We start from the raw sequence: 14,720 nt of genomic DNA on the forward strand, positions 1-14,720 counted from the left end.
AACTGTCTTATCAATGCTTTCTGTACTAGGTCGCTGTGTCCCCAGTCAGGTTTTATATGAGTTATGTCAGTTAATTTGTGAGTGCAAGAAAAACAGGCTGCCCCACTTGTGTTTTGTATGAAAGAAGAGCAGCGTGCAGTGATTTGTTTTTAGTGGTCTGAGGGTGTCTGGTGCCGATATTTATAGAAGACTTTGTGCACAGTATGGAGAAAGTATATATGAATGGATAGAGAAGTTCAAAGAAGGTCGCACAAGTGTCAGCCACATCCACGACTGGTGAGAACATTGAGCATGCACGTGAGCTGATTCTGTTGGATAGACAGGTGACAGTGGATTATATTGCAAATAATTTGCAAATCAGCCATGGCTCTGCCTATGCAATAATCCATAACAGACTTGGGTTTCGAAAGGTTTGTGCTAGATGGGTTCTGAAACAACTCACAAGAGCACAAACAGAAGTGTTTGGACATCTGCTAACAAAATTTGGACCAATATATCCCAACACCGCCCATTCCGGCATTAATGGAAGATGCACAACCAAAATATACCAAGCTCAACTGTCTTTAGGGTATTGATGATTCTACATACATCTATGGGGTATATTTACTAAGCAGTGTTAGGAGACAGAGTGAAAAGTGATAAGAAAGTGATAAGGTGCCAGTCAATAAGCTCCTAACTGTCATCTCACAGGCTGTGTTTGAAAACTGACAGTTGGGAGCTGATTGGCTGGCACCTTATCACTTTATCACTTTTCACTCTGTCTCCTAACACTGCTTAGTAAATAGACCCCTAAATGTCTGAAATTATTGTAGATTAGTCTGTAAAAAAGTACAAAAAGTTCAAAGAATCTTCTTTTTTATGTTGATCCTCTTCCACTCGCTCCTGTAATGCACCGTGTCACAAAGGCCCAGATTGGTATTGCCACAAGTTAATGGATTTCTCCAGGATTATAAATGCACAAGTCTCTATCAAAAGTAAATTCTTTAACGCTTATCTGAATTCCCATTGAAGAGTTCCTCGCTGGGTGAAGCAGCACCAGGAGCTCGTCAGCTGAAAACCTTTAGAGGGGCTCGCATAGGCCCATAAGAAAAGACAGTACTATAGTGTAGTAATTCTTCCACACAAGTATTATGAAAGTGGACAATATGGCTGCGTACCAGATATTGCTAAAATTACAGCTAATGGAAGATAATTGACTAAGGGCGTTATTCAGCAAGGTACGCAAAGGAGAGAACGCATGCAATCGGTCGATTAATTCGCACTGCGCATGCGTAAGCATCGCACTGCGTCTGCGCGAACTAGCCAGTGCGATCAGGTTATGGTACGCAGACTACACTTTAAGTTTTCGGAGTTTGCTGAATATTAGGTGGTCCTATTCGGAACCCTGTTGATGATTGGCCCGGTAATTTAAATATGCGGAAACTAGCGTTTCCATTTTTCGTAGGATGAATACGACATTCAAGAGGATTCACAAAGTAAAGGAAACATAGCTACAGCTACTGCGTATTGTTGAAATGAAAGACACAGTATTTACAACAGGTCTGTTTTATTTTTGAGACGCACATTATCCAGTCAAATTCATATTTGAAGATACCAATAAAGATTTATTTAAAGGTGATAGCTCCAACATATATGTAAGTTGTGGCTGATTATTAAATACTCTTATAGAATATGAACCCTATATGGCAATCAAAGCAAATCCTTTGGGGGAACTTTCATGATTGAGAACTGTGGGTAAGTGTCATCTCTGCCCTGCCCTAAAATGTGTACTGCCTTTAGATGTTTTAGGGAAGACTGTAATACATACTTCCCCACATCTGAGATCCCTTCCCGAGAGAAGCCCGGGGAGGAGAAGCAGGTGGGCGGTGTTGGGAGTTCTCCGCGGGTGGTGCATATTTAATTAGGGGGTGGGGCTAAATTATGCGATTCTCATAGAATCGTGTCATAAGAACCAGCCGCCTATGCACGAACCCGCAGATCCCCGGCAATATTCTCCCCATTCTGCCCACTTCACTAGGAAGTGGGCGGAAGGCGAGAGAAGTGCCTACACTTCCAGGGGTGCGGGGGGGGTTACCTGAAAAAGCATGAGCCTCCCGCAGGTCCCGAGAGGGTAGGCAAGTATGCTGTAATATAGGAGTAGCTCAAAAGTTGGATGTGGTACAACCTGTTGACATTTAGAATGTCAACATTCAAAATGTCAACATGTCAAATGTCGACTTTCACAATATCAACAGTAATGTCATGTTGACATTACAAAAATGTCAACATTGCCAGAATGTCGATATTGAGTTGTCATGTTGACCGTGTGGATTTCCATTGATGAGATAAGTATTACTAATCCTAACCCTAAACCTAAAGGCCCCCATACACGGTGAGATTCAAAGTTGGTAAGATCAGTTGTACGATTGCCCTTGAAATTCTTCCCTTGAAATTCTTCATAAGATGTGGTTAAATGGTGTACGATTGACCATTAAGATCATAAGATAAGATGCATAGAAGTGTATCACATCGTACACGATCAGTAGAGATCTCTCTGCAAAACCATCTGATCTGCGATCCAACTAGAGGACGGCAGGGATGCGCATCGGGGTCGCAGAAGACTCAAACTACAACTATTTGCAAACGATTGGTCTGTCCAACCTGTAGAAACTGCCCAAATCATTTTAAAAATCATCCCGTGTATGGCCAGCATTACCCTAACCACGGCCTAACCCTTAACCCAACTGCAGAATAACCTTCACCCTAAACCTTAAATTCACAAACATTATGTCATTGTCAACAATTAGATCATGTTGACATTCTGACGTATACCCTAAAGTTAAGTTCCTGACACCAGTTCTTATCCCATGGCAAGCTGCCTATGACCTTGGAAAAGTCTGTCATTGGGACTGATTCTGAATGTGAAAATGCCCCCCATGCTTATATATACGTATGTAGATGTGCCAATCACCATCATCAACTTAGTGAAAGAAAGGTTAACATTTACATCTTGCAGATAACATTTTTTATGATTCATGCAATTTAAAATAAAATGTGCTTAACTCATGCCCATTAATGTTCCTGATTCACCTAAGTGCAAACAGACACAAGTGCAATATATCTCAATATGGATGTGAATTGCGTCGATACGCACCAAAATACATCTTTAAGCATGGGCTAAAGTACTTATATGCAACTGTTGTCTTAAGGTAGATCAAATCCATTTATCAAAACATCAAGCAGCTGAATTGTCAGTCGGGCACTGTTTGTGGGAAGTAATGGGAGAGTGGTGGCAAACACACAGGTGTGACATGCCCCGAAATTGTGTTTTCTGCGATCTGCGCTATGTGCTACTGTGCTATGGCCACTGCGATAAAGTATGCAGATAACATGGCTCTGGTGTCTCAGTACACACGCCCATTCTATGCAGCCATAGGGCTGCACAGAAGTCCGATTATCAAAGGATCTGCAATCGTGGCTGCATCTTTGTGCGCAGTCACTTGGATTTGCAAAGCCGCAAGTGGGCTTTTCAATACATATCCCGCCAGCTGCAACATTTGCATATTTTCAGCTGTGTACAAAGATGACAGTAGTGATGACATCAGCATGCATTTGTAAATCAGGCCCGTCGTCTAACTTGATTTTGCAGTGTTACCCCTATGTACAGTATTGTCATATGTCAATGAAATCCTGAGAGCACCGCCATCTATTCAAGAGAATATATATATATATATATATATATATATGATGTTTGGGAGGGTAATAAAGGCTGCTTACCTATATACAGCACATAAATTTGCACTACATAGCATCTTACCTGTTTCTTGTCATATTGACACTTTTCGTGAGCTGATGACATTTTTCTTGCAATCAGGTAAAATGCACATGTAGCATAGCATTTTGATTAAACTATATAATTGCTGGCCTGAACGTGTAAATACAGATATGTTATATCTCTTTTCGGCAACTTAAAAGAAAATGTCTCATAAGACCTAGAAGAGAATTGCTGTAACTCAGCTGTAAAAGTGCTACTGTGAAGCTAAGCACAATAATATGACTAATTTCTATCTTACGCCTGAGGTGCATTAATTGTAAGAACATCAAGAATGTTGTTAATTTGCAGATGCTGTCTGAGCCTGTCCTGATAGTCTTCAGCCAGGAGGCTACAAGGCACTAACACCCAACAATGCTTGACCTTGTTCTGGTTAAAACCCTTTTCATGCAATAGGTAGAATACAGTATAACACTATATAACACACAGAAACATTGTCTGCACTCATCCTGATATTCAGCTATAATATTACAATGCCGCTCAGTGTTATCTACAATGCACTAACTGTTATAATTCAAAACTATACTGGTAGGTTAATTGACTCCTAACAAAAAATTAACCCTAGTGTGTATGTCTGTGTACATGTGGTAGGGAATATAGATTGTAAGCTCCTCTGGGACAGGGACCGATGTGAATGGCCAAATCTTATCTCTGTGTAGTGCTGCAGAATATGTGTGCGCTAAACAACTGTAAAATAAAAATGTAATAATGCTGCAAAAAGGCCTTGTTTATAGAAGACACATGATGGGTCAATACGCAGTGTGCACAACTTGTTGCCATTAATGCATGGGCATCCAAACTTTTTCCTTTGAGTGTCATATTAAGAAACTTACAGTGCCACAATTTTTCTCTCCCAGTTAGCCTCCCACCATTTAGGTAAGGGTTCTCTGCTGAGTAAATCTTGTTCTAAGAAACATTAATATTAATAAAAATATCTTGAAATAACACAGAACACAGAAAAGAAGAATTTTAACGTTTTTGGAGTGCACTTTGGGGGTTACACCACCCTTTAACAGACGAGCCAGCTGGCCCTTTACTTATGACACAGACGCACGCTTGGTGCTGCTACTGTTGATGCACGTGCGGCTACAGCGCACCAATTCACAAACACAGAAAAGAAGAATTTTAAATTTTTTTGGGAGTGCACTTTGGGGATTACACCACCCTTTAACAGACTTATGATGCAGGCGCACGCTTGGCGCTGCTCCTTTGTTGATGCACGTGCGGCTACAGCGCACACAATTCACAAACACAGAAAAGAAGAATTTTTTATTTTTTTTGGAGTGCACTTTGGGGGTTACACCACCCTTTAACAGACGAGCCAGCCGGTCCTTTACTTATGACACAGGCGCACGCTTGGTGCTCCTACTTTGTTGATGCACGTGTGGCTACAGCGCACACAATTCACAAACACAGAAAAGAAGAATTTTTTTTTATTTTAGAGTGTCCTTTGAGGGTTACACCACCCTTTAATGGACGAGCCAGCCGGCCCTTGATTTATGACACAGGCGCACGCTTGCCGCTACTTTGTTGATGCACGTGCGGCTACAGCGCACCAATTCACAAACACAGAAAAGAAGAATTTAAAAAATTTTTGGGAGTGCACTTTGGGGATTACACCACCCTTTAACAGACTTATGATGCAGGCGCACGCTTGGCGCTGCTCCTTTGTTGATGCACCTGCGGCTACAGCGCACACAATTCACAAACACAGAAAAGAAGAATTTTTTATTTTTTTTGGAGTGCACTTTGGGGGTTACACCACCCTTTAACAGACGAGCCAGCCGGTCCTTTACTTATGACACAGGCGCACGCTTGGTGCTCCTACTTTGTTGATGCACGTGTGGCTACAGCGCACACAATTCACAAACACAGAAAAGAAGAATTTTTTTTTATTTTAGAGTGCACTTTGGGGGTTACAGCACCCTTTAACGGACGAGCCAGCCGGCGATTTATGACACAGGCATACGCTTGGCGCTACTTTGTTGATGCATGTGCAGCTACAGCGCACACAATTCACAAACACAGAAAAAAAATAATTTTTTATTTTTTTTGGAGTGCACTTTAGGGGTTACACCACCCTTTAACAGACGAGCCAACCGGCCCTTGATTTATGACACAGGCGCACACTTGGCGGCTACTGCACACACAATTCACAAACACAGAAATAAATGTTTTTTTTGCACTTGGGGGGAGCACCCATGATGGACATATCACCCCCTGGACAGCACTACAGCACCCCCTTTAGGACTACAGCCTTTATGGGATACTGCACAACACAGCCCAGCCAGCCCCTATAGACTTTGGAGTGGACACAGCCCCTATGGACAACTGACTGCACAACACAGCCCAGCCAGCCCCTATGGATAACAGCAGCACAACAGCCCAGTGAGCCCCTATGGACAACAGCAGCACAACACAGCCCAGCCAGCACCTATGGACAACAGCAGCACAACAGAGCCCAGCCAGCCCTAACTCCCACCCTCCCTCTTCACTGTCCACAGCCGGAGTGAAAAATGGCGCCGACGCGGGGACCTTTTATAAAATCCAAAACCCGCGAGATCTGACAGCGGGATGATGACGTTTTGCCTCAATTTCAGATCCGAGTCAGGCGTGAAAACCCGAGCCGGACCCGGTTCCTGTCTCGGATCGGGGGGGCTCCGGGGGGTTCGGGTTTCAGAAATCCAAACCCGCTCATCCCTAATTCATACATGGGGGAACACAATGCTTAAATTATGTTTAAAAGATGCATAAAGCTCACTTATGTGCACAGCTCAATAATTAGCAGTGTGTGAAATGGAGTTATTGTTATTATTATTATTATTATTATTATTATTATTATTATTATTATTATTTTATTGTATATTTTTAGATTGTTGCAATCATTCACAATAGTTCCTATTTCTAACCCATTGGTATCCCAGCGCTACCCCATGGTCCCAGCGCTGTTAGGGAACAATGCTAATATCTTTGCCACCTTATTGCTCTCTGCCCCATCATTGTAGCTGTTCAATGTTGGTTAACAAAAGTAATTTGCTTGTGCTATATTATTTCTGCATGTAGCAGGCCTTGAGCTCTTATTAGGAAATATATATTGTAAGATAGCTTTAATACAACAAAATAAAAGGTCTACTTAAAGGCTGATTCCACTCTTATAGTAGATATGTTAAAAAAGTTCAAACAAATGTACTGTATCAAGGGCTCTTCTAATAGCCAATGCCCAGATTGTTGAACATACAAATATCCCAAAATATGCTGGCAGGCAAAATAACTCATGTTGGCTCATCTTTATATCTGATTCTGCATAATATGTAATTAGGGAATACATGTTTTTGCCAACATTGGAGGTAATTTACAAAGCAAAACACATTTACTGTGAAGTACAAAACCATCTTTAGACCAATTTTGCACCTCCAAGTTGCGAAAGAATGGTGCTGGAGGCACAGGGTCTGATTCATTGCCTATCGCAACTGCGATTACCCACGCAATCGTCCGACTGTTGCGCTCTGTGCATGTGTATGCATCGCAATGCACGTGCGCAAACCAGTTACTGCATATCGGGTGACTACGCAGACCAATCGCAGAATGATTGACAGGAAGTGCCGTTTGTGGGAGGTGATGGGAGGGTGATCGGAGAAACGCAGTCGTGCCAGTGCGTTTGAATGCCATTGCATGGGCGTACATAAATTATCCACTTCATTGCCATACGCAGCTTGTGTACTTACTGCGTGCAACGAGGTTAGCAATTTCTGAGTAAGGTCAGACCTGTGCGTGAGACTGCGATGGTACTCGATGTTACCTATGGTTTCACAGTCTTGCTAAACATTATGGATACGTCTAAGGTAAAGTGGGCCTCCTTATGTAGTGTGACGGCATAGTGATCCCAGTGGGTTAGCATAGTATCGTAGTGAAACTGCCTGCGTAATCCCTATTGCAATCGCAGTTTCAATCCATAATGAATCAGGCCCACTAATAAGAATGTACAAACAGATAAAAATAAGGAAGTTCTCTAACTCATACAAGTCAGAAAGTGAGATCAAGCTTTTGGCTAATATCCAGGTGAGAGATCAGGAAAGGTGGAAATCCAGAGAATGGTTAGGTCAGGCATTATATCAAGGCAAGCCAGAATCTAGAGAATAATTAGGTCCAAGTGAAAGGATCGTACAGGCAGCAATAAAAAGAATAGACAGGGCCAAGCCAAAAGTCAGTTCATGTGGAAATACAGAAAATAGTAAAATAAGCAAATGTCAGAACCAGAATAAAGAAAACAGCACCAAGAATCAGCCAGCACAGACTCATAGCAGCAGCATTTACATCAGAACCTGCCTAAATTTGCTACCACACAAATTAGTATCCATTTTATTTAATGGCCAATAAACGTTCCAGTGTGTTTCTGAAATGAAACTAGGGGGTAAATTTACTAAGATATGATTTGGTCCCGATTTGTCGGGTTTTTCAACTCAGATACTGTAGGATCGATCAAAAACGGCTGTTTATTTCACTTAAAAAATCGTGAATTTACCAAGCTCCCAGTTTTCACAGGATTGTTTTGATTGATGGTATATTTGGCCGATCTTGTCCGTTTTGAAGTCCCGATTTAACCGCCCGAATTTCTCTCCCGAACAAGCAGGCTGCACATATCAGTGAAATATGTGCAGACTTTTTATTGTTTGTTTGTTTTAAATTTTTTATTTTTAGGGTTAATTTTTTGTTAAAAAAATTATGTGAGGTCCCCTCCCAAAAGGCTAATGAGCCCCGGACTTGCCAGCTTGTCCTGGTACCTAAAATTACGGGGAACAAAACGAGTAGAGTTCCACCGTAATTTAGGTACCAGCACAAGGCTGCAGGGCCAGTCCTGGTTTTAATTATAGGGGGGGAAAAATTACATAGGGGTCCCCCTATAATTAAAATCAGCACCGGACACTTTCTAGTGGGGGGCAGATGCCACAGCCAGGGGAGCCCTTTCACCGGGCCCCCCAGCTGCAGCATCAGTCCTGACCGCTAATCAGCCCAGACCAGGGGTCCCTGGGGAGTTAGGGACCCCCCAATAAAGGGGTCCCTCTCTCCAGGGCACCCCTGGCCTAGGCTGATAGCCCAGGGCTATCCCCGCCACCCCTGGGTGGTGGGTGGCGGGTTGATAGTGTATGTAGTGTGTAAAAAACAGAATTAACAACATTGTGTTTACAGTTGAACTGCAGGTCCCAGCAAGCCTCCCCCGCATGCTGGAACCACAAGTACCAGCATGCGGGGCATTAAGGGCCTGCTGGCCTGGTACCTGTGTGTAAACACACACACCGTGAAAGTACAGTTTTATTACATACATACATACACACACACACACACACACACACACACACTCACCTACATTACCAGGAGTGGTCTCCTTGTCCAAAGTAGGCATCCAAGGTCTTCTGAAAACAAAAAAATTAAATATCGCGATCCATGCAACAGATACCAACCAGGATGTTTGATATCTCCTGAATTAAATGCTCAGACGCGGCTTCTGCCTTTATAGAGTTGGATCTGAGCATTCATTGGCTGAGAGAGGTGAGGCCCTCCATTGAAGTCAATGGTGGGACCGCAGAATGAACTTTAGTAACCTGCGACACTTGCCATTCAGAAACATACACAAATATCACTGATTTGTGTATGTTGGATGGCAACTTGCAGCTCAGGAGGTGGTGCATTTAAAACTTCTATTCACTCCCCGATTTGAGTGTAAAATGGGCGAATTTAGCAAAACGAATAATGGTAAATTCTCGATTTGTATTAAAAAAGTGAAAAGTACTTCCGAATTGAGCCGATGGTGATATCATTTATATTGTTCGAATCGGCCGAATTTGCAGCATTAAACCACCCAATTTCAACCTGAAAAAATTAACAAATCACCTGACTTTAATGATAATATAACTTTTTAGCAAATCGGTAATGTACTATCACCAGAGAATGCAAATTGGGACCAACATGAATCTTAGTAAATTTACCCCTAGAGCTCCTAAAAGGAAAACCATGAAACACAGGGAGACCAAACCAACCAGAAAGGGCCATAATCAGAATTGAGCCCATTGCATCAGCAATAGGAAGCAGCATTTGAACACGTGTTAATCTTATCTATTTGCAGCCAGTCAACTGTAGGTATGTGATGGGGAACTAATCAATGTGAGAAACAAGGTGATGGACAGCAATGTATTCATGTGAAACACCTGCAAGCACCTGGTGACTATTGTGACTTTACCATACTTGATCTCTCATCTTCTGTACTGATAGTTCTGCTCTCCTATTCATCCTAGATCTCCCAATGGCTTCTGCAGTGGCAGTTTCCAATTTCATTCATTGCCCCTACTACTACTAGGCTCTTGGTTCCTCCTGAGGCTACTGCACAAGCTTCCCAAGTGGCAGTGTTTGCTCCATTTGCAAAGGAATGCATGGGGGGTGGGTGTGTGGTTTAGGATAGGGATAGGCTGTAGTGGGGAACCAATAGTAAAATCAATTGTAATCCAGATTATGACCATGGAGCTGTTGGATGTAACTAGCTGTAGTATGACTTTAGAGGAAGCTGCTTAATACTGATTTCCTTATTCTAGTGGGGTTATTTGAAAGTGTAAATTGATATTCTTAATTAAAAGCAGTACCCAAAGCAATGGGAAGAGGTCAGAATGATGGGCAGGATAGACCTAAAATCCATAATGAGGAACAGATTATCACAACATAGTTCAGAAGTAGAGCTGTGCGATGATGCCACACACATACAGTACAAACAGAGGCACAGTTCTTTAAGACTCAGAATTACGGCCCCAGGTTTAGGTGCCAGATATGTACACTAGATTTGGGAGTTAGTGGAAAGAATAGAGCATAGCAGGTTCTCGGCTCTGTAAGTGGTACAATGTGGCTTTTCATGTCACCTTGAGGATGTGATATGGAAGCTGTTGTTCAGGTTACCAAACATTTACTTCTGCATTTGTATACAGCAGGCTAGCAATTGGCATAGAAATCCAACTGCCAGAGCCGGCCCTAGGCATAGGCATTCTAAGCAAATGCCTAGGGCATCTGGAATGCCTAGGGTAATTCCACGGCTCTGCATTTCCCCCCATGCGCTGTATCATGAACAGAGCTCAGCTCCAATCCAGAAGCGCATTGGTCAGCCCGGCCGGTCAGGTGACTGTGGTGTCACTGACAGCCAGGTCGCTACAGGAGGGAGGAGTCAAGGAAGCTGGGCGCTGGACCTATAGGATGCAATGTGAGCTGTGTGCTTCGCAGCAGTCAATTACACTCACCAGCGGCTCCCCCCAACCAATCACCTGCGGGCAGAGTCTCTTTGTCCAATCGCTGCCCGAGCCCTCCCTACCCCTCACCCTCCTCCTGCATCCTACCCCTTGGCGGCCGCTGCTTGCTTGCATATTACCGTGGGCTCGTGCTGGTTATGGAATGAGAGGCCATTGTCCCCTGTGCTGCCTCTCTCCGGTGATCCAGCTCTGTAAGGGGATATCAGCTCAGCCTGTGTGTGACCTGCAGCTGCCTTTCTTCATGATGATCGCCACTCTAGCACCATACTCCCCATGGACGGCTGCTCCCAGTATGTAGATATTGTTTTATTGTGGTTATAGATACAGTATAAAAAGCTGCATATGCGCGCCACCGAAAAGGGGGCATAGCCGCGGAAAGGGGCATGGTCTTTGGAAGGGAGCATGGCCTCGCGTCCCAAACCCGATCCCCGGTCCCCGACCCGTGGTTATCTATGGGTTGTTGGGGGGTGCCCGAGGTGATGCGGGTAATGCAGTCTCCCTTACTGTGAGCCGAGTGCTGCACTTAATGCTACAGTGTAGCACCCGACTCCTGTCACTGAGGGGGAGTCTGCACCTTGGTGTCACCCCTCGGCGGGTGACACCCAAATGCGGCCAACAACCCCTTGTGACGCCACTGTAAAAGGGGGATCCATTCGCCAGCCCTTGCAGTGCGCACGCTCGACGTGCTGTAAAAGATGGAACCTGGTAGTGTTATCTTTTGCCGCTACTGTTACCAGCGCGAGCAGTAGTGTTAGGGCTCGCGGGACAGCTGCCTTTCAGTCTTCTACACATTTACATATGTAGGCAATGCACTATATATATATATAATGTATATATATATATATAGGTATATATATTTCTGCTATGGGGCACCAGGCAAAATCTTGCCTAGGGAACCAAATTGTCTAGGGCCAGCTCTGCAAACTGCCCACCAATATTGGTCTGAGGCAGCTATGCCTGATATTATACAATAACTGTAACAGTCTATCTTACTATTTCCTTAATGATTTCCACAGAAAAATGACCCCTTTGACATATCCTTGTCTGGATTTTACATCCCACCTCCTGAGATCCTTCCTCCCTACATCTGGTAAGACATCTAAAAGTAACCCACACATTGCTGTTCTAAACAGGCCCTGTGTTTTACACTTAAGGTTCCAATCTACTCTAATCGATTCTTTCATGAACAGAGCATATATAAAGTATGCATGAGTGCATATGCACAGTACACATGTGTATGCTTAAACTAAAGTTCTTTCTTGCTGTAATTCTTCAGGATCTGTATTATGCTTCATCGCCTTCCATAGTCAGGGAACTTTACACATGCTTATGTTTATGCGTTTGAAATGATCACTTTGTAGACTGGTAGCATATACAATCCACAATACTGCATATAGGTCTCATAATTCCACTGCTACATCTGAAATATGTGTTCCTATGACACTTTTGTTAGCACAAACCCTTGAGTACCCCCAATAGGAAAGGTTCTAAGGAAAGTCCTGCCTGTGTTAGCAACTGATTAATCTGCCAGATTTTAAATATCATAAAAACTGATGACATCGTAGTAAAAACAGTATATGAGTCATTCTGTATATATTTAAAATATGTGTGGAAATTTAAATATTGTTGAAATATTATTGAACATTTCAATTTATTTTGTTAAGAAAAAAAAATCTATTTAATTTACATTGATATAACCGAACACACCTGAACTTAGTGTTATAACTGGAGTTCCGGCTCGGGTCTTCTTACCAAGTTCGGATCCCAAAACAAGGAAAAACGTAATATTCCCGGAGTAAGATCTCACATGTTTTGGATTGCATATAAAAGTTCCTCCTGTGTGTTCGGGCGCCATGTCACACAGACGAGCAGAGGGATAGGGCGTGGGACTGTGGCCTGTAGTTGTGAAAAAGAATACCATTAGCACGCCATCAGGGCACCATTAGGGTGCCATTAGGAGGACCTTAGGTAGGAGTGAAAATAGTTTTAGAATAATAGTAGTAGGTGCAGCAGGTGCCTTGAAAGGAAAAGGTAATTTCAGGCATCATTGTCATCGTATGTGTGTGTTTGTCACACTGCCTGCACGCTCACACATGCAGTGCAAACAGATAAGCTACTGTCTTTGTGTGGTGTTGATTTTTTTTGTTTGTTTGTTTGTTTGTTAAAGTGAACCTGCATCTTTTTTCCCCTAAGAAATCTATTACTGCGGAATACTATTATATTTATTGTTTATATGTCCAAAAATAGCCTTTACTGTGTCTGAGGCTGCTACAACCCAATAAGACCATTTTGTTTCTGGTTATTTCCCAGTTATACATAATTTTTTTTTTTAAATGTTTTTTTTCCTGTTGTCTAAAACAAAAAAAACAGTTTCTTCTAATTGAATTTAAAAATTATATAGTGTATTTCAAGAAGTATGTGCTCATATGAGTGACGACGTAGCGTATTTTACTGTTTTCTGTTTTCCTGGTGTCCTTCCATCTTCTGCACTCCAAAATGCTTCTTACAAAGACATGTTTATCTACTGTCATGTAGACTATAGTCAGTGTTGTCTGTGTCTAAAAAACAAAGCCATTAGTACAAAAAAAATGCATAGCGTGTTATCTTTCCTGTGTAAGCGACGGTGTTTGCGATGGTGTCCCCTATCATCTGCACCCCAAAATAATTCTCCCAAAGACCTGTTCTTCCAAGTGTGTAAAAACAATTGCCAGCGTTCTTTGTGTCTAAAAACCAAAGCCATTAGTGCCAAAACGCCGGTGTGTTCGGTGGTGTTCCTCCATTATTTCGCACCCCAAAATAATTCTCAAGTGTAAAAAATAATTTCTTGGCAGGTGTCAAAAATAAAGCAAATCATGCATCACATCGACAGAACAGAGCAGGAGCAGCAACACAGTACTACACAGTCATGATAGTACTTCATCTACTAGGGAAAAGAAGGTTTAAGAAAGGGAACCTGAAATCTAAACAATATTTCATAATGTTAAAGAAAAAAAAAATTCCAACTTGCCATACACCACATGCAGTGGCAAGGAGAGACTCGGTCTGATTCAGACCCGCTCGCGAGCACATGCGCGAGACCCGCATAGCGATGGCCAAGCTGTCGCTATGGGTCTCGCACCAAAAGGGGCATGCTGTCGATGGTGAGTGACAGCACGCCCCCTTTGGTGGGCATGCCGGGGGCGTTGCTGCCCAGACGGAGGCGTTCCCATGGGAACGCCTACCATCTGGGGCTGGCCCCACTGACATCACTAGTGATGTCAGTGGGAGTGCTTTTGGCTCTGATAGAGCCAATAGCACTCCTGAGCTTGCGGCAGCGAGACCCTACCGCAGAGTCTCGTTGCACGCCCGATGGTCGTGATGGTCTTGACCATCGCGACCATCTTTTTGGCCGCTCGCATAAGCTGTGGGTGGTCACCCATAGCTATGCGAGCGGCCAGGAGGCCACTCCAAAAATAGGTAGGAGGGCCCTGATTGAGAGCGAGCGCTCTTGTCAGAGCGTCCGGCTCTGAATCAAGCCCTCAGACCATTTTTTTGTGAGTGGTGGTTGTGTTACTGCTGATTCTTGCCCTAGAATGCCTATTGTGGAAGCCGGGCCCGGCTTCCACAAGCTGACACACAGTCAGGCA

At 43.3% G+C, this 14,720-nt stretch overlaps 2 protein-coding genes across 2 annotated transcripts in view; both read left to right on the top strand.

Annotated features, from left to right (window-relative positions):
- LOC148504016 (uncharacterized protein F54H12.2-like) overlaps nucleotides 1–14,720 on the top strand; it is a 188,477-nt gene that overhangs the window by 107,928 nt on the left and 65,829 nt on the right. The window lies entirely within an intron of this gene.
- Nucleotides 1–14,720, top strand: part of NRTN (neurturin) — a 148,827-nt gene that overhangs the window by 41,235 nt on the left and 92,872 nt on the right. The window lies entirely within an intron of this gene.

Source organism: Taudactylus pleione, unplaced genomic scaffold (genome assembly GCF_031769625.1).
Source record: "Taudactylus pleione unplaced genomic scaffold, aTauple2 ptg000471l, whole genome shotgun sequence".
Classification (NCBI taxonomy): domain Eukaryota; kingdom Metazoa; phylum Chordata; class Amphibia; order Anura; family Myobatrachidae; genus Taudactylus; species Taudactylus pleione.